Genomic DNA, 19,834 nt, shown 5'->3' on the forward strand with positions numbered 1-19,834 from the left:
CGAACTGGCACCCATATGGGATGCTTTACCTGCCAGGGTACAACGCCGGGCCCAAGGCTATTCTCTAAGGCAGCAAGTGACCCTGCCTATTGTCAAAATGCCAAGTTTTCTTTCATTCATTACTGTTTCTATGGACCACGTTAGTGAAAGCATTCTCATCTGACAAAACTTATTATCTTCATTTTATCACTTCATTTTCATGAAGCTACAATGTCAGTGAATATTGTGTAGGTCAACAAGAGTAATTCACACAATGATAAACTAAAAATATTCTTCTCTTATATAGTGATGGTTAAGTCTTCAAATCTTTAAAAAAAAAAAAAGGCTTAATTCACTTTATTTCTCTTGTGTAAAAACCTATTTTGTAGCCACAGCTGGAGCCTGGGTCCTCTGCACAGACATTCTGGTCTGAGTCTTCTCAAGATGGTCCGTGATTTTCTGATAGGGAGACCTGGTGAACACAGTCTCTTTACAGAGGTCGGCGGTCATATAGCTGTAGGTCTTGGAAACAGCATGGAAGGTTGTCTTGGCGAAGTTGCCCATGGGTGGCAGTACATCTCCTGGCTGAGGTGTAGCCGTCATCAACGTCAGCCATCTGTAACAGCTTCTTGGGGACAGGGGCAGAGATGACACCAGTGCCTCCAGGAGCAGGAATGAGGTGCACGAGCACAGAGCCACAGCATCGGATTACCTGGCAAAGCAAGGTGGGGCTTTTGCCAATCTTGTTCCCCCAGTAGTCTCTCTGCACAGGCACAATAGAAAGCTTGGCAAGGATGATGGCCCCTCGGATGGCAGTGACTACCTCCTTGGAGTACTTCACACCCAGGCTGACATGGCCACTGTAGTCCCTGGCAGCGATAAATGCTTTGAACCTGGTCTGCTGGCCAGCCTGCCTCTGCTTCTGCACTGGCATGATCTTCAAAACCTCATCCTCACTCCCAGGAAAAAGTCAATGATCTCAGATTCCTTGATGGGCAGGGAGAAGAGGTAGATCTCCAGGTACTTGATCTTCACGTCCTTATCCAGTGGCCCAGCTTGGTAACAGGGAACCACACTTTGTCCTCAGCTTTGCCTCGGAAAGTTCTGCAGACTCGGCACTGGCCCCAGCCACGACCGCGGCCCCAGATGCCACTGCCGAAGCCTCGGCGCAAGCCGCCACGGCCTCCCATTCCAGGGCCCCTTCTGCTGTACCAGTATAATCCACCATTTGGTGTTCTTTCAGAGAAGAAGCTGGTCTTCACCTTTTTTAAAACAACATCTATAGCGATGGTGCCAAGTGACTCGGTATCTTAAAACACCTCAATAAGACTGACCACCATCATGTCAATTATTGTAAGATAACTCCTTATAATAATTCTATAGTCACACCTACAGGCTAGAGAGGGAAAGCACTGTGTAGCTCTGCTTTCAATTATTATTGAATGATGCAAAAATAAATATAAGCAAAAATAGAAGCTTAAGTTTCTCAGGGGAAGCAAACAGTCAAAGCAATAATCATAGAATGAGAGGAGTCAGCTAGATGAACAACACAAGGAAGAGCTTTTATTGACAGAGCAACAATAAGAGCTAAGTAAGGCATGAAGACTGGAAACAGAATGATATGCCCTGGGAGCCAAGTGTAGTTTGGAACTCCTGGGGTATAAAGAGAGGAGCTGGAGAGGGAAAGAAAAGCCAGATTCGGGAATGTCACTACAAGGAACTAGAAGGAAAGGAGAGCTAGGGAAGAGTTTCAAAGAGGAGGACAATATGATCAGAGTTGTTAACTGAAGAGTAATCAGAAGGCGATAAAATGGGAGCCTGAAATTGAAGGCTGTTCTTCCAAGAAGAGTAACTGTGAATGGAAGGTGGCACTATGGAAGGGGGGGCTGGAGTGTGAGAAGGGACCACAGAGAAGCCAGTGGAGCAAGAAACTTGATGATGAAGGAGAGTTAACTTTTAGAGGATGAGTTTGTAAATGCAAGAATAAGAATTTGAGAGCCTTATGCACCAGGGACTTCCTTCCTGGTGGAGAAAAATGTTCAGATCCACATCTCCCATCCTGAACATTGGGTCTTCTAGTTTTCAGCTACTCAAGGTGTAGAATGTGGATCAAGAGAATCAACATCACTCAGAAGTTGGCTAAAAATGAACAATCTCAGGCCCCATCCGAGACCTCCTGAATCAGAAATTGCACTGTAACAAGATTCCCAATAAATTCATTTACCTAGACGCTTGAGAAGCACTATTTGAGACCAACCATGGAGAGCTTTAAGGAAATAAAGAGGATGGGAAAGGAATCAAAAGCCTGGAAACAAGAAAAAGGGAGGAGTCCGCACTGTGACATAGTGGGTAAAGCAGCCGCCTGCAGTACCAGCATCCCTTGTGGGTGCTGGTTCAAATCCCAGCTGCTCCATTTCCAATCCAGCTCTCTCCTATGGTCTGGGAAAGCAGCAGAAGATGGTCTAAGTACTTGGGCCCCTGCCCCCGCGTGAGAGATCCAGAGGAGGCTCCTGGCTTCAGATCAGCACAGCTCCGGCAGGCAACTGGGGAATGAACCAGCGGATGGAAGACCTCTCTCTCTCTCTTTCTCTGCCTCTCCTTCTCTCTGTGTGTAACTCTGACTTTCAAATAAATAAATAAATAAATAAATCTTTTTTTTAAAAAAAGGTAATTAGGAGCTAGCGTGGTACACTAAGAATGAATCATGTCATATTCTCCTTATTATATCAGTAAGATATGCAGTAGACATAGGGTATATAGCTTTCAGTAAAGTATCTGACAAGATGTCTCAAAACAGTTTTGTAAACAAGAGAAAGAAGTATGGGTTGGGTGATAGTTCTAGTTAATGCACTCATAATTTGTTTCACAATTATTTCAAAATGGTTTTGACTAGTGTAGTAAAATCAACTAGACTAGCACATATCCAGCAGCAAGATATTCAACATTCTCTCCTTGACTATCAAACATTTTTTAAAGCTGATATTTAGATGAAGATACAAAAGGCAGGTACATAGTAAGAGCAGTAATATTACAAAATCAAATTATTTCTCTCCTCTCCCCTCTGAAATTAACTGGTTGATACAAAGAATTAAAACATATTGGCTAAATTTAAATAAATTCAAATGATAAACTAGATACATTTAAATGATAAGATTAAGATAATTTAAAATGATTAAGTTCAGGTGCTAATCTGGGCTTCTAAATTGAATAATGACAGGGATGATGATAAAGTACCATGACAGCAAGAATAAAGGTTTGGGTGTTTTAGGAGTTGTTCAATCTAATATGAGTCAATACACTGAAGTTAACAGGATGTAAACACAAAGTCAATCGGATGATACATAAGTTCAGTTAAACCCACACATTTCTTACTCTTCAACAACACAAGATTCATGTTAAGATTAAAAGGGGGCAACAGAGATTCAAACTAGCTTTGCATTCACATCTTGAGATGGTATACAAAAGTTCCTTAGTCCAAATTTAAGATACCTGATATTAACAATAAGAAGCCCTAATAAGCAGAGTAAATGGAAGTGCAATGTACTTTTTTTTTTAAGGATTTATTTATTTTACAGTCCAAGTTACACAGAGAGATAAGGAGAGGCAGAGAGAGAAAGAGAGGTTTTCCATCTGCTGGTTCACTCCCCAATTGGCCGCAATGGCCGGAGATGCACTGATCCAAAGCCAGGAGTCAGGAGCTTCTTCCAGGTCTTCCACGAGTGTGCAGGGACAAAAGGACTTGGGCCATCTTCTACTGCTTTCCCAGGCCATAGTAGAGAGCTGGATCAGAAGTGGAGCAGCCAGGACACACAGAGCCCATATGGGATGCCAGCACTACAGGCAGTGCCTTTACTCGCTACACCACAGTGCCAGCCCTGGGATGTACTTTTAAATCTGCCCCCAAGCTCCCTGGTTGTCTATATTCTAACAAAAGATTTGTACACTAAGTCAATAACAACTCTCCCCAAAGTCATATGACCCTTAATTAGTCCTTCTGATTACCCATTTTCTCCCTCTGTTCTCTTTTGTGTCAACTGAAAATGACCTTTGACTACACCATGAGTGAAACACAGCATAACTGACATGGCTCAAGTAGACGGGAGCACCAAACACTAACAGAGGTATAGGAAAGTTCCCAAGAGATGGTACACACTGCCTGAAGTTTAATTTCTATCTCAATGAAATTTATGTGTTTTTAAAAATTCTACCAAGTGGAAACTGACTTAATGTTTTGCAATTTATATAACATCAGACAGATCTACCATTTTTCCCACAGCTAATCTTCTATACTGAGAAACTGGGTTGTGAGATAGAGAATGAGCACCTAAAGATAATGGAGGAGTAATCATATAGCTAACACTACGTCATACAAAGCTATGCCCCAAAAAGGCAAATATAAGTACTTCCCTCCTGCCCTTTTGAAAAGTATCTTAGTTATTACTTACAGGATATGAACTAATCTAATGTGGAGATGGCTAGAAGGGACAGAACTAGGAGATTCAATTATCTTATTGACAAAATTTTGTGATTCTTTATGTCAGATTTGATAAGGTGCCATGCCTATTCATCCTCAAAGTCTCTATTTTTTCCTTAGTATCTTCTGCCCTTAAGCAACACTAGTTATTAAAAGATAGGCAGAACTGGTAGCAATAACCCCAAAATTAAATTCCTACTTCCTCTGCGTCCCAACCATTCTCTTTGCAAGAAAAAGTTGGCTGTAGGAATTGACATTTTAAAAATGTTTAAATGACTTCAGCACTTTCTTAAATAATCTGTTTTCTCCCTTCCCATACTCCTAAAATCTACTTTCATCATTTGACTCTCGGGGCTATACTCTGAGAGGGCCCCTGGTGCCCACCCATCATCTCCAGTCACTAAGAAGTTGGTCAGGCATCCTCTAGACTAAAGTTAAAGTGTGAAATATCTGCTTCACATCAAAATTAAGTAGAGTGTTCATCAAAAATACAGATGCCAATCCACTAAAATAGAATGTCTGTTGGTAGAACTCAAGAATCTGCATTTTTAATGAGCAATGTTTATGCACACTAAGTTTAAAAACCTCTGCCTTGCAATTACAATCACAAAATGATTTACCAGCAGTCAGCCCAGTGCTCAGCAGCAGGGCCAGGCTAGAATTCACACTTCCCAAGCACCTGGCGTGATCTTCACCAGCTACAGCCCATTGATTTGTTACTAACAAGGAAAATGATTTGGCACTCTCCAGAGAAAAGTCCCACCAATCATAACAATAGCAGCATCCCACAGAGAAACAGGCAGTTAACCCTGTAGTCCCTAATCCTGACTTTCACATGAGAGAGACAGAAAGCTTCATCTTTGAGTTTCTGATCATTTGTAGATACATTGCTGCTAAAGATTTGCATCCTTGAGAGCAGGTCACAGAAACAACAGGACAAATAAAAAAGGTGCTATTCTCATCAATCAGTGAGAGGGTCTGGAAACCAAAATTTGATTATTTGTCTCTGCTTGAGTCTCACTTGAACTCTGTGTTCCTGGAAATTCACACTCAGGTTGACTTCAGAGAATTTTTCTTTCTTTTTCATTTAACAGCCACTGAAAGTGTTTCTTATCTACAAGAAACTGCACAGGAAGCCCCACCAAAAAATAGCTGTAATTAAAGGTGCAAATGAGCTCAGACGAGGATACTCAGGGAACCAGACAGTAGATATTGCACACCCACTAATTCAGGAAGAGATGTTCTCAAACATTCTTGCTCAGAAAACACAAAGTCATCTATTAATACAAGGCAATCTCCCAATTACTTGATTTGAAATTTGGTTTGGAGAAGGTATGATGACCTGGGATTACCCCAGTCAATGCTACTTTGGGTTTTCTACACAAGTTATCTGATGCAATAAGAAAAAAAAAAAAATGAGGAAATATAACCCATCATTCTTGGGCATGTGAGTTTCCATTGCAAGTTTTATAAGCTCTTTTTAAAAAGTCATACATGAGGGGCTGGCACTGTGGCCTACTGGGTAAAGCTGCCACCTGCAGTGTCGGCTTCTCATATGGGCACCCATTTGAGTCCCAGCTGCTCCATTTCTGATCCGGCTCTCTACTATGGCCTGGGAAAGCAGTAGAAGGTGGCCCAAGCCCTTGGGCTCCCACATGGGAGACCTGGCAGAAGCTCCTGGCTCCTGGCTTCTGATCAGCCCATTTCTGGCCGCTGTGGGCATTTGGGGAGGGAACCAGGGGATGAAGATATAGTATTCTTTTTTTTTTTTTTTTTTTTTTGACAGGCAGAGTTGACAGTGAGAGAGAGAGAGAGACAGAGAGAAAGGTCTTCCTTTTTGCCGTTGGTTCACCCTCCAATGGCCGCTGCGGTAGGCGCGCTGCGGCCGGCGCACCGCGCTGATCCGATGGCAGGAGCCAGGTGCTTCTCCTGGTCTCCCATGGGGTGCAGGGCCCAAGCACCTGGGCCATCCTCCACTGCACTCCCTGGCCACAGCAGAGAGCTGGCCTGGAAGAGGGGCAACCGGGACAGGATCGGTGTCCCGACCGGGACTAGAACCCGGTGTGCCGGCGTCGCAAGGCGGAGGATTAGCCTAGTGAGCCGCGGCGCCGGGCCGAAGATATGGTATTCTCTCTCTGTCTCTCCTTCTCTCTCTGTAACTCTGCCCTTCAAATAAATCAATCTTAAAAACAAAACAAAACAAAAAGGCCGACACAGCAGCTCACTAGGCTAATCCTCCGCCTGCGGCGCTGGCACCCCGGGTTCTAGTCCCTGTCGGGGTGCCGGATTCTGTCCCAGTTGCTCCTCTTGAAGTCCAGCTCTCTGCTGTTGCCCAGGAAGCTAGTAGAGGATGGCCCAAGTCTTTGGGTCCTGCACCCGCATGGGAGACCCGGAGGAAGCTCCTGCCTCCTGGCTTCGGATCCGCACAGCTCCGGCCATAGCGGCCATTAGGGGAATGAACCAATGGAAAGAAGACCTTTCTCTCTGTCTCTCTCTCACTGTCTAACTCTGCCTGTCAAAAAAAAAAAAAAAAAAAAAAAAAAAAGTCTTCTTCTGTGATCATCCTGAGAGCCAGACACTGGCTATTCAAAGCAGAAAACATGGAGCAGCTGATCACACTCTCCACCTGACAGCCAGTCATGATGTAGCTGAGGCAGTGTGGTGGGGAGAGTGTGTTTCCCAGGCCTTACCCACAGCCTGGCCTGCTGTACTCCCCAGGAGTTCAGAGAAACACTCAGGAGAGCAGAATTCAGCCTGTTCCCAGTGGCTGTTGAGTTCTTTCTCTTTGGGAAGCTACATCTAACAAGGGCAGTATTTCCCTTTTTTTTTTTTTTTTTTAAGCACAGCTAAATGGTTTTTCTATTATGTTTTTATATTAATTATCAGCAACTGTTGTGTGTAAAAACTGTTGATTAAATATGGATGCTGGTTCAGAGCAGTTGCCAAGTATTTTCTGGTCTCTCTAGACTTCTTTTTTTTTTTTTTTTTTTTGACAGGCAGAGTGGATAGTGAGAGAGAGAGAGACAAAGAGAAAGGTCTTCCTTTTTGCCATTGGTTCACCCTCCAATGGCCGCTGCGGCCGGCGCATCACGCTGATCCGAAGCCAGGAGCCAGGTGCTTCTCCTGGTCTCCCATGAGGGTGCAGGGCCCAAGGACTTGGGCCATCCTCCACTGCCTTCCCGGGCCATAGCAGAGAGCTGGCCTGGAAGAGGAGCAACTGGGACAGAATCCGGCGCCCCAACCGGGACTAGAACCCGGTGTTGCCGGCGCCGCAAGGCAGAGGATTAGCCTGTTAAGCCACAGCGCCAGCCATCTCTAGACTTCTGCAGCTCATGGACCTTTGCCAACCCCACAGCTTCCAGTCTCTTGTACATCCTGGGGTTCGTGACTCACACACCTGAAGCATGACCTTCCACTCCTGACTCTTTCACTTCTAGACCTTGCAATCTTCCTGAGTGTCAATGAGCATCTCTCCAGCTGCCAGGCCTTCTCTATCTAGCTCCTGCTCGGTTCTCACAGTACTGGGTGTCAGCCTCTATTCTTCCTAGCATCCAAAATCCATGGCATCAGGCCCTGCTGGGATGTGAAAACATGCTGCTATGTAAGTTACTAACCCTCTGAACTTGTTTGCCTAAATGTAGGATACGAATGTTGACAACAACAAAAAAAGGTATTTCTGTTGTGTGTGACAGAAAATCGACTCAAGATCCTGTTGTTTTTGGTTTGTGTAATTTCAAAATGCAGGAGTAGAATCAGGCGCAGGACCTCTGAGGAATCAAACAATATCACCAGGATTCATTCTTTTTCTCCTCACCTGTCCCTTCCTTGTGTTTCTCTCTTTCACTCCCTCCCTCTCTCTTTCTCTCTCTCTCTCTCTCTCACACACACACACACACACACACACACAAACCTCACTCACCTCTGCTTCTCTCTCTATCCTAGTCCTCTTACAACAGAAATATGCTACTACACAGTTCCTGGCTTCCATTATCCTGCTCAGCAACCCCTTTAGAAAGACTTCTCTACCAGCACCTCTCTAGCAAAGACTCTGACATGATAGCTCCAGCTTGAACCCCATGGTCAAATCACCATGGACAGGGAAACAGGACACTAAAGCCAGCAAGGCCTAGATCCCAGGGTAGGAATGGGACTAGAGAGTACCATGAGGCACAGTCTTATAAGAACCATATGAAATAGAAAGTGGCAGATACTGAAGTTTGGTTCATTCAATCTTCCTTCTGTAATCAGTTTAACCATCTGCTCCCCTCTGCTACAAAGCCTGGAAAGCTAAGTACACTGCTCTGCAGACAGCTTTGCAGTGGGTGCAAGCTCATGATGCAGGTTCTGCTCAGATCTTTTCCCAAGGAAGAGTGGACATGATCAACATGGGATAGTGGCTGGGCGCAGAGCCACCAGATATGACAGATGCCTTTGGCTCCTCTGGGACAGCTGTGTTACACAGTTCTACTATTTCAGTCCTCATGTCATTGGTGGCCCATGGCAATAGACCCATGGTTTCTGCTAGAACCAGAATGACAGCATATATCTTGACTGGGTGCCTAGCTCTGTGGGATCCAAGCTTAGTTGCCATATCCTCCCATAAATTCTAAAAGCTAATACTTTGTAATAAATTCCTTTGTATATAAACTGGCTAGTTTGGTATGAAGGTAAAACTATCCCCTGGCCCTGCTGCATCTGCAGACTACATCATATAGTCAGAAGGAAACACACACACACACACACACACAAACTGGGACCTGAGACTCTCAATTCTCCCAAAGACATACATTTAAAAAAAAATATCTAGTTTTGGCCCCCAAAATAAATCAAATATTGAGCCTTTTCTGTAAATTGTTGGCTCCTAATAAAATCAATTTTATTATTTTACAATTTTACTGACTTCTGCAATGCTGATCTATGAAGATATGATGCAAACTTTGAGATTCTAACACTTACGTGAGATAGCTGTTTTTCAGAATGAACATAATGAAAGCTTGCTAACCTTGAGATTGTTTTCTTTTAAATACTTGTTGTGTTATACATTACTTGGCAAGTCTGAACTCCCTTGCAATCCATCTTCACAAGTAAACATTTTTCTTTACTAAATGCTTTTGCAGCTGTTGTCTTCTTTTGACAGTAGGCTCTGCTGTAACTAGGAACCCTGTGAGGGAGGGCACCATGGGTATGCACATGTTGTTGTGGGGAAACAGTCCTGTTAGGAGGAAGAGATGTAGTGAGAAAATAAAAGCAGAAAATGCCCCCCTACATGATTTTATAAGGCTGCTACGATGACTGAATGGAGCAATATGCCTCATATTAAAAACTATAAAACCCAGTAGAAATGTAAGGTTAATGCAATATACCTGGTTGGTAGTTATGCTAGCAGATGAGTCGAGAGTACCTAAATTACACAAGAAACATTCATCTCCCATTAACAAAACCCTCTTGGTCTGTCCTCATTAAAGGATCTCTATGAACTTCCTAAATGCCTCACTTATGTTGTCTACCTAGACAAGGTAACCACTATTCAAAAATCAGTATTTCATATGGAGCCATCTACTCCTGCAAGTAGGCAATGACTAAGTGTCAACCAGTAAAAATGTTATGATCACAGACAAGCACCAGGTAGAACCAACAGGACAAAGAAAGGAAGGTTATTTATGCTGTACAACAAATTCAGCGTAGTGACTGTCTCTAAAAAACAAAGGATAGAACACTTCCAGCAAAGGGAAAAGGGGAGATTTAACGTGTAGCACTTCGTTTATTTTTATAAATTATGAAAGCAAGAACACCCAAAAACAGATTTTTAACAAATTTTAAATACTTTAAAATATATGAAATAAATATAAAAGGCTAACATCTGTTATTTCTAAGTGGTGAGTTTATGATAATTTGTTAAATTTTTTCCTATAGTTTTAAAATTCCTTAAAAGAAAAATAGTGAGGAAATAAGAAAGAAAGACTGCTTTATGTTTCATGCTTTGCCTGTAACTATAATCTTGCCCATAGGGAGAAATTTTTACCAGAAAACAAACTATGAGTTCCAAAAGTGATAATAAAACCATCATTAGAATGTATCTGAAGTGCCAAGATGCCTAGACACTTGTGGCTTAGTGTGAAAGTCTTTTATAGTGTCTCAGATTGGTGAAGCAAGTTTTCACTGCAAGTGGAAGGAAATGTTTCCCAGGGTCCCTCAGAATATAGTGTGGCCACCAATCAAAGCACTGCTTGATGGTCCAGTATTTGGCACAGCCACTAAGATACCCTTATTGGGGTATCCAGGTTCAGGTCCCAGCCCCGCTCCCCATTTTGGGCTTCCTGCTAATATGCACCCTGGGAGGCAACTACTTGTGGCTCAAGCAGTTGGGCTGCTCTACACATGTGGAACCTGCACTGAAATCCTGGTTCTCAGCTTTAGACTTGCCCCAGCCCCCCTGTTGTGAGCATCTGGGGAAATAACCAGTGCACAGAAGATCTCTTCATCTCTCTCTGGCTTTTAAACACATCGATTTTTTTTTTTTCAAATTTATGGAACAACAAATTTCCTGAGCAGAAACATTCAAGAGTTTTTAGTAGAGGTCATGAAGAGAAATCTCTGTGTGTGTTGGGGGGAGGAGAGAGGAGAATTTTTTTTTAATTGACCCAGTGATAATTAAGAGAGTTCAGGGATATATTCTTGGCTATTGAGTGTGGACCTGGCCTTACAATGTATTAAGGAGGCTTTATTTATACTTATTTTCCACTTGACAGTAATCCTTAATAAAGCCTTAGCTTCATGATGGAATTTCAATAGAACCAAACTTTTTGTTTGGTAAAATCTTGTAAAATAACAAATTTATTCATTCATTTAATAAAAGTATTGAAGTCCTCCATTATGTACCAAAAACAGCTCCTCAGAAAAAAATGGGTTTAAGTGTTCTTTCCAGATCTGTCCCTGAATTTCAGACTGACTTATTCCTGCCAGGTACTTTCAAAATTCAGGGTTCTTTTCTTCAGGTTCAAAATCTCATCTGTATATAACAAATTTTCCAAAATCCAACTTGAATTTACATATCAAAGTTATTCCAATATTTTAGAATCAGGCAGTTCTTCCACAAGTAAATTTTCTTCAATGTGCCTCTATTAATCCTAGCTTATTTCAACACAAATATTTGTTTTAAAAAAAAAAAAAAAACCTAATGCTAGTTTGAATCATATGTCCTCTGGGATTAAGTCTAGAAATCATCCCACTTTTTGTTACTAAATGTGTTTTGCTTATTCTTCAACTTCTGATTTTGGCAACATAACAGATCAACTTTCACAAACTTAGCATGCTGCTATGAACACTTTAAAGTGCTGGGCTGGTGCCTCGGCTCACTTGGCTAATCCTCTGCCTGCAGCGCCGGCACCCCAGGTTCTAGTCCTAGTTGGGGTGCCAGATTCTGTCCCGGTTGCTCCTCTTCCAGTCCAGCTCTCTGCTGTGGCCTGGGAAGGCAGTGGAGGATGGCCCAAGTGCTTGGGCCCTGCACCTGCATGGGAGACCAGGAAGAAGCACCTGGCTCCTGGCTTTGGATCTGCGCAGCACACCAGCTGTAGCAGCCATTTGGAGGGTAAACCAACGGAAACGGAAGACCTTTCTCTCTGTCTCTCTCTCTCACTGTCTAACTCTAACTGTCAAAAAAAAAAAAAAAAAAGTGCTGGACAGGGGCCAGTGCTGTGGCGTAGTGGGTAAAGCCACCTGCAGTGCTGGCATCCCATTTGGGCACCAGTTCAAGATCCGGCTGCTCCACTTCCAATCCTGCTCTCTGCTGTGGCCCGGAAAAGCAGTAGAGGATGGCCCAAGTCCTTGGGCCCCTACACCCACGTGGGAGACCTAGAGGAAGCTCCTGGCTCCTGGCTGGATTGGCACAGCTCTGGCCGTTCTGGCCAAATGGGGAGTGAACCACAGGATGGGGGAGCTGTCTCTCTCTCTCTCTCTCTCTCTCTCTCTCTGCCACTCCTTCTATCTCTGCATAGCTCTGATTTTCAAAAAAATGAATGAATCTTTAAAAAAAAGTGCTGGACAGAACAGGAGCCATCTTTAAATTGATAAAGGATTAATAACCAAAATATATAAAGAGATCAAGAAATTCAACAACAACAAAACAATCCAGTCAAGAAATGGGCAAAGGACTTAAACAAGCATTTTTCAAAAAAAGAAATCCAAATGGCCAACACACACATGAAAAAATGCTCAGGAGATCACTACCCATCAGGGAAATGCAAATCAAAACTACAAGGAGGTTTCACCTCACTCCAGTTAGAATGGCTTTCATACAGAAATAAACAAACAACAAAGGCCGGCGAGAATGTGGGGGAAAAGGTACCCTAATCCACAGTTGGTGGGAAGGTAAACTGGCACAGCAACTGTGGAAGACAGCATGGAGAACCTCAGAAATCTGAATATAGACCTACATGACCCAGCCATCCCACTCCTGAGAATTTACCTAAGGGAAATGAAATCAGCATATGAAAGAGTTATCTGTACCCCCATGTTTATTGCAGCTCAATTCACAATAGCTAAGATATGGAATCAAACCAAACACCAGTCAACTAAGACTGGAAAAAGGAATTTTTGGATGGGGCCGGGTCTGTGGTATAGTGCGTAAAGCCACTGCCTGCAGTGCCTGCATCCCATACGGGCACCAGTTCGAATCCCAGCTGCTCCACTTCCGATCCAGCTCTCTGCTATGGCTTGGGAAAGCAGTAGAAGATGGCCCAAGTCCTTGGGCCCCTGCACACTGGTGGGAGTCTCGGAAGAAGCTCTTGGCTCCTGGCTTCAGATACGCACAGCTCTGGCCATTGTGGCCAACTGGGGAGTGAACCAGCAGATGGAAGACATCTCTCTCTCTCTCTCTCTCTTTCACCCTCTCTCTCTGCCTCTCCTCTCTCTGTGTAACTCTGACTTTCAAAACAAATAAATATTTGAAAAAATTTTTAAAAAGAAATTATGGGATATGTACACCACTGAATACTACACAGCAGTAAAAGAAAAATGAAATTTTGTCATTTGAGACAAAATGGATAAAAATGGAAAACCTCATACTTAGTGAAATAAGCCAGTCCCAAAAGGACAAAAACTATATGTTCTTCCTTATCAGTGACAATTAATAGAGCACCTAAAAGGTAATCTATAGATGTGAAATTGACACTTTGAGAAGCAATGACTTTGAACAGCCCTTGTGTCAACTGCTGAGGAACAGATTTTTTTTCATACCATTTGTTGTAGAGTTAATCATATGTGCATAAAGTTAATTGAAATAGATCTTAGTAAAAAAATAAGAATGGAGGTTGGATCTATATTTTAGGAACCTCCCATCAGGCCATATAGACAAACCTATGGGATGTAGGGCATTTAGAAAAGTTGAAGGTTTAGATACACACCTAAAAAGGAACAGGAGGGCATTAGATTGGTACTTGTATCTTGTTCCTTTTTATGGCTTTAAATCCCTTTTCCATCTCTATTCTAATTAATTTTTATATATTTTATAATTAATGATTTGATATCCATGAATCACAGGGACAAACCATTGACAACATTGTTTAAATCTCCTGTGACATCCATCTTTCCCAAGCTTATGATCTAACCCATTTCTACCTATTGCTGTCAATATGTGAAATGCTCAACTTGTCACCATTTTTGCTTAAGATAGTGAACTCCATTTAAAAAAATTAAAGTATTCTTATATTCTTAGAGACTAATACACAAACAAGTATTAGCATCAACATTTAAACTGGTTTATTGGGGCCACCGTTGTACCACAGCAGGTTAAGCCACTGCTTAGGACAGCAGCATCCCATACTGGAGCCCCAGTTCAAATCTCAACTGCTCTGCTTCTGATCTAGCTCCCTGATACTTCACCTGAGAAAGCAATAGAAGACGACCTAAGTACATGGGCCCCTGCTGCTCATGTGGGAGACCTGGATGAAGCTCCTTGCTTCTGGCTTTGGCCAGGCCCAGCTCTACCTGTTGTGGCCATTTGGGGATGCAAGATCTCTCTCTCTCTCTGTAACTCTGCCTTTCAAATACACAAATCTATTTTTAAAAAATAAATAAATAAACTGGCTTATCTATTTAGCATGCCACATGAGACAATGGAAGACAGATATTGTTAAGCTTGTAAGAAAGGATATTCATACAAGTTTGTGGAAAATAGAATTAAAGATAAATTTACTTTGGTGCAAAAAGAACTTTAAATCCATTCTTGCTTGTAAACAACTCAGAATAAGGTCATTGGCATCCAAAATAACAAAAAGGAAAAAAAAAAAGTATCTGTGAAGAGACAGAATAAAACTTCTGAAAACAACAGTTGATTTTCTGAAGATAAAGTTTCTCTTACTTTTTAGTTTTGCCTGGGGTAAAGCCTTCTAGATTTTGCCTAGAGCCAACTCCTACTTTCCCATGTAGGCAAAAACCCCTCTATGTTTTTGTACTATAGGACTACTAAAGCTTTTTTACCCAGCTAACATGAAAGTTCCTTTACAATTAAAAGTTTTTGCCGGCGCCGTGGCTCAACAGGCTAATCCTCCACCTTGCGGCGCCGGCACACCGGGTTCTAGTCCCGGTCGGGGCACCGATCCTGTCCCGGTTGCCCCTCTTCCAGGCCAGCTCTCTGCTGTGGCCAGGGAGTGCAGTGGAGGATGGCCCAAGTGCTTGGGCTCTGCACCCCATGGGAGATCAGGATAAGCACCTGGCTCCTGCCATCGGAACAGCGCGGTGCGCTGGCCGCAGCGCGCTACCGCGGCGGCCATTGGAGGGTGAACCAACGGCAAAAGGAAGACCTTTCTCTCTGTCTCTCTCTCTCACTGTCCACTCTGCCTGTCAAAAAAAAATAATAATAATAAAAAAAAAGAAAAAAAAAGTTTTTAGGGCCAGCGCTGTGGTGTAGAGGGTAAAGCCATCATCTGCAATGCCGGCATCCCATATGGGTGCCAGTTCGAGTCCTGGCTGCTCTACTTCTGATCCTCCTCTCTGCTGTGGCCTGGGGAAGCAGTAAAAGATGACCCAGGTCCTTGGGCCCCTGCACCTGTGTGGGAGACCCTGAAGAAGTTCCCGGCTTCCGATTAGCACAGCTCCCACCATTGCGGCAATCTGGGGAGTGAACCAGCAGATGGAAGATCTCTCTCTCTCTCTCTGCCTTTCTGTAACTCTGCCTTTCAAATAAAATAAATAAATTTTTAAAAATTTCACAATAGGCTTCAAGTCACCAGTCAGTCTAAATGGCTTATTCAGAAAAACGGTATGTGGAAAAAGTCTTTGGTAAATTATGGAAGGAATAATTTCAGAGACCAGACAACAAGTTAGTTGCTTACTTTACCTGCACCAAAAATGTTCTACTCCTATGCCTAACTCTCAGCACAGAACACGATATTTTAACAACACCTAAGTCCTGCTTGGTTTGGGGTCCCTGCGAAGGTTCTGTTTGCAATCCTAAAGCAAAGGGTTTCTGTAACATAGGACCACAGACTAAGGATGGTCCAGAACCAAATAGGACCAGGTAAAGAGCAACAAGACATTTAACTTTCTGTGTGTCCTCATGCTCTGATGAGTTCATCATCATTGGAACAGTCATAAAGGTGGAACTGCTTTAAATATTTCCAGAGTTAGTTATTTTAGATTACAGCAGTTCCTGTTAGAAACAATGTAGTGGAGTTACAATGCATCCAGACTTTTATCAACATCCCAGCAGTTACAGATGACTGGGTTCTAACAAAGGCAAGTTATATTTGCACAGATGAAAAGGACCTAACTGCTAGTTTAGATCAAAGAATCCAAGAAACACGGAGAATGCAATTTCCTGATTCTGTCACAAGTAAGTCACTATTAACACACAGGACAAGTCATTAGTCTCCTCCATGACTCTGAGAAATTCTCTTTTCTTAGATTGTTTTCAAAGCATATAAAGTAAATTGCCAAATGTAAAAATATTTACTTTCCTCTTATTACTTCTTATCAAAATTTATGAAAATCCCTCCATTGGATAATGGTATCGAAAGTTTTCACAGGGTCAACAAGATTGGCAAGACAATCCAATAAGAAAAGAATGATGTTTTCAACAAATGGTGCTGATACAACTGGATATCCACATCTAAAGGATGAATGTGAACCTGAGCTCATACAGTATACAAAAATTAAGGTAAATGGATCAAAGACCTAAAGCTAAATGGATCAAATAGCTAATACTATAAAACTCTTAGAAGTGTATCTTCATAACCTTGGATTAGGAAGTGGTTTCTTAGATATGGCACCAAGAATATAAACAATAGTAAACAATTAGATATATTGGTCTCCCTTAACAACTTCAGTGTTTCAAAAGATACCTACAAGTAAGTGAAAAATGGGAGGAAGTATTTCCAAAGCATATATATGATAAAGACCTAGCATCTAGAATATATAAGGAATATTTACAACTCAACAATAAAGAGACAAATAGCCAATCTAAAAATCGGCAAAGGATCTGAACAGACTTTACTCCAAAGGAAATATACAAATGGATAATGGGCATATAAAAACATGCCCAACATTGGTCATTAGGGAAATGCAAATCTTTTTTTTTAAATGACATTGAACTCTATAAGATTATCATTTCTGAGGGTTTTTTTTTTTTTTGACAGGTAGAGTTATAGATAGTGAGACAGAGAGACAGAGAAAGGTCTTCCTTCCGTTGGTTCACTCCCCAAATGGCTGCTACAGCCGGCGCTGCACTGATCCAAAGCCAGGAGCCAGGTGCTTCCTCCTGGTCTCCCATGCAGGTGCAGGGCCCAAGCACTTGGGCCATCCTCCACTGCCTTCCCAGGCCACAGCAGAGAGCTGGACTGGAAGAGGAGCAGCCAGAACTAGAACCCGGCGCCTATATGGGATGCCAGTGCCACAGGCGAAGGATTAACCAAGTGAGCCACGGCGCCAGCCCCAAGGGAAATGCAAATCTAAGACTCCATGAGATACCAGTTAACATTCCCTAGCATGGCTATAATTAAGACAAATAATAACAACTGTTGGCAGGTTTGTCAAGAAATTAGAACCCTCATACACTGTTGGTGGGAATGTAAAATGATGCATCCACTTAGAAAAGCAGTCTGTCGGCCAGCGCCACGGCTCACTAAGCTAATCCTCCGCCTTGCGGCGCCGGCACACCGGGTTCTAGTCCCGGTCGGGGCACCGATCCTGTCCCGGTTGCCCCTCTTCCAGGCCAGCTCTCTGCTGTGGCCAGGGAGTGCAGTGGAGGATGGCCCAAGTGCTTGGGCCCTGCACCCCATGGGAGACCAGGAGAAGCACCTGGCTCCTGCCATCGGATCAGCGTGGTGCGCCAGCCGCAGCGCGCCTACCGCGGCGGCCATTGGAGGGTGAACCAATGGCAAAAGGAAGACCTTTCTCTCTCTCTCTCTCTCTCTCTCTCTCTCACTGTCCACTCTGCCTGTCAAAAAAAAGAAAAAGCAGTCTGTCAGTTCCTACAAATGAAAAAACATAGACTTAGCATGCAACCCAACAATTCCACTTCTAGGTGCATACCCACAAGAATTGAAAACATGTCCACACAAAAACTTATACATAAATGTTCACTGCAGCATCATCCTCAATACCCAAAAAATGAAAACAACCCAATTGCCCATCAGGTCCTGAATGGGTAAACAAAATGTGGCAAGTCTATATAAAGAAATAGTCAATAAAAAAAAGGAATGAAGTATTGATACATGGTGCACAACGGATGAAATACAAAATGGCATGCTAAGCAAAATAAGCCAGTCACAAAGATTACATATTGCATGATTTCATACACATGAAATGTCCGCAATAGGGAAGTCCACAGATAAAGTAGACTAGCTGTCGCCTAAGGCTCATGACACTGAGGAGCAACAGATAGCAACTGCCAGTGGGTATGTGGCTTCTTTGTGGGATGATAAAAATGTTATAGAATTCAATGGTTGTGATGGTTGCATAACTTTATGGCTATACTAAAAATTATTGAGCTGTACACTTTGGATGAATTGTAAAATGTAAAAAATTTTACATAATAAAACTGTAATTTAAAAAAGAAAAGCTTTCACATGAGAATTTAATTTCCAGAGAGAAGTGGAAAGTGGAAGAATATACACAGGAAGGTCACGAAAGGAAAAGCAACAGTTATTGACAGCATTTCATTCAGATGGAGTTCAGATTGATTTTCTGTGCCCAACATAATATAAAAGAATGGTTTGGAAATGTATCCATCATATGGAAATCAAAGCATAAATATGAGATGTGAGGCAATTTGATTAACTACATTAAAAGTTCACCTACCTATGCTGACAACTGCTGAACCTGCCATTTCCTTACTCCTCAGATCAGTTCAAGACACTTTATTCTTGATGTAGTCTGCTAGGTTTCTAAGCACATCAAAAACAAAAGCAGCATGTAGAAGTAGGGTTGTAGATATTATTAGTGGCTATAATGATGGCTAACCAAAAATAATCAGACAATTATGACTTATAAGCACAAACTAGTATTAATATACCTTCCATCAAATATTTAACTAAGGAATTGCAAGAATTAGCCAGCTAATATCTGATTAACCTCAACTAGTACTAAAGCACAAAAATATTTCTCAGGCCCAGCACTGTGGTACATCGCATATGGGCACCAGTTCAAGTCCTGGCTGCTCCACTTCCAATCCAGCTCGCTGCTAACACACCTGGGAAAGCAGCAGAGGACCGCCCAAATGCTTGGGCCACTGCAACCATGTGGGAGACCCTGAACAAGCTCTAGCTCCTGGCTCCTGGCTTTGGCCTGGCCCAGTCACAGCTGCTGCGGCCATTTGGGGAGTGAACCAGCTGTACCCTTTGGATGAATTTTAGAATGTATAAATTTTCTCACAATAAAACTGTAATTTAAAAAAGAAAACCTTTCATGTGAGAAAGGGAGATCTTTCTCTCTCTCTCTCTCTTTCCTTCTCTCTGTAACTCTGCCTTTAAATAAATAAAATCTTTAAGAAAATATATATTTCTCTATCAAAAAGTATGATGAATATTGCTGGTATCGGATATGATTTTGCTGAAAGACTAAAGAACTATAAGCAAAAAATGGTGTTTTTCCATATCATATGCTGAACAGATTGAAGCAGTCAGTTCCTCACCCTCCTTTGAAACGAATACTTTAATAAGCATATCATGGAGTCAAGCCACAGACCAACTGAGCCCTCACTTGGGGGTCATCAACTTCACACTGGCTCACTGTAGGCCACTTTGGTTAAGTGTGTTTGTCTGTTTAAGCTACTGTGACAAAATACCACAAACTGGATGGCTTAAAAACATTTATCTCTAACAGTTCTGAAAGCTGGGAAGTCTTAGGACCAGTATCAGCAAGGTCAGCTTCTGGGAACGGCTCTCT

At 42.4% G+C, this 19,834-nt stretch overlaps 1 protein-coding gene and 1 pseudogene across 1 annotated transcript in view; both read right to left on the bottom strand.

Moving 5' to 3' along the window:
- GPR176 (G protein-coupled receptor 176) overlaps positions 1 to 19,834 on the bottom strand; it is a 129,064-nt gene that overhangs the window by 105,593 nt on the left and 3,637 nt on the right. The gene's annotated exons all lie outside the window — the stretch shown is intronic.
- Positions 358 to 18,776, bottom strand: LOC133769718 (small ribosomal subunit protein uS5-like; annotated as a pseudogene).

The sequence above is a fragment of the Lepus europaeus genome, chromosome 11 (genome assembly GCF_033115175.1).
Source record: "Lepus europaeus isolate LE1 chromosome 11, mLepTim1.pri, whole genome shotgun sequence".
NCBI classification, from domain to species: Eukaryota; Metazoa; Chordata; class Mammalia; order Lagomorpha; family Leporidae; genus Lepus; species Lepus europaeus.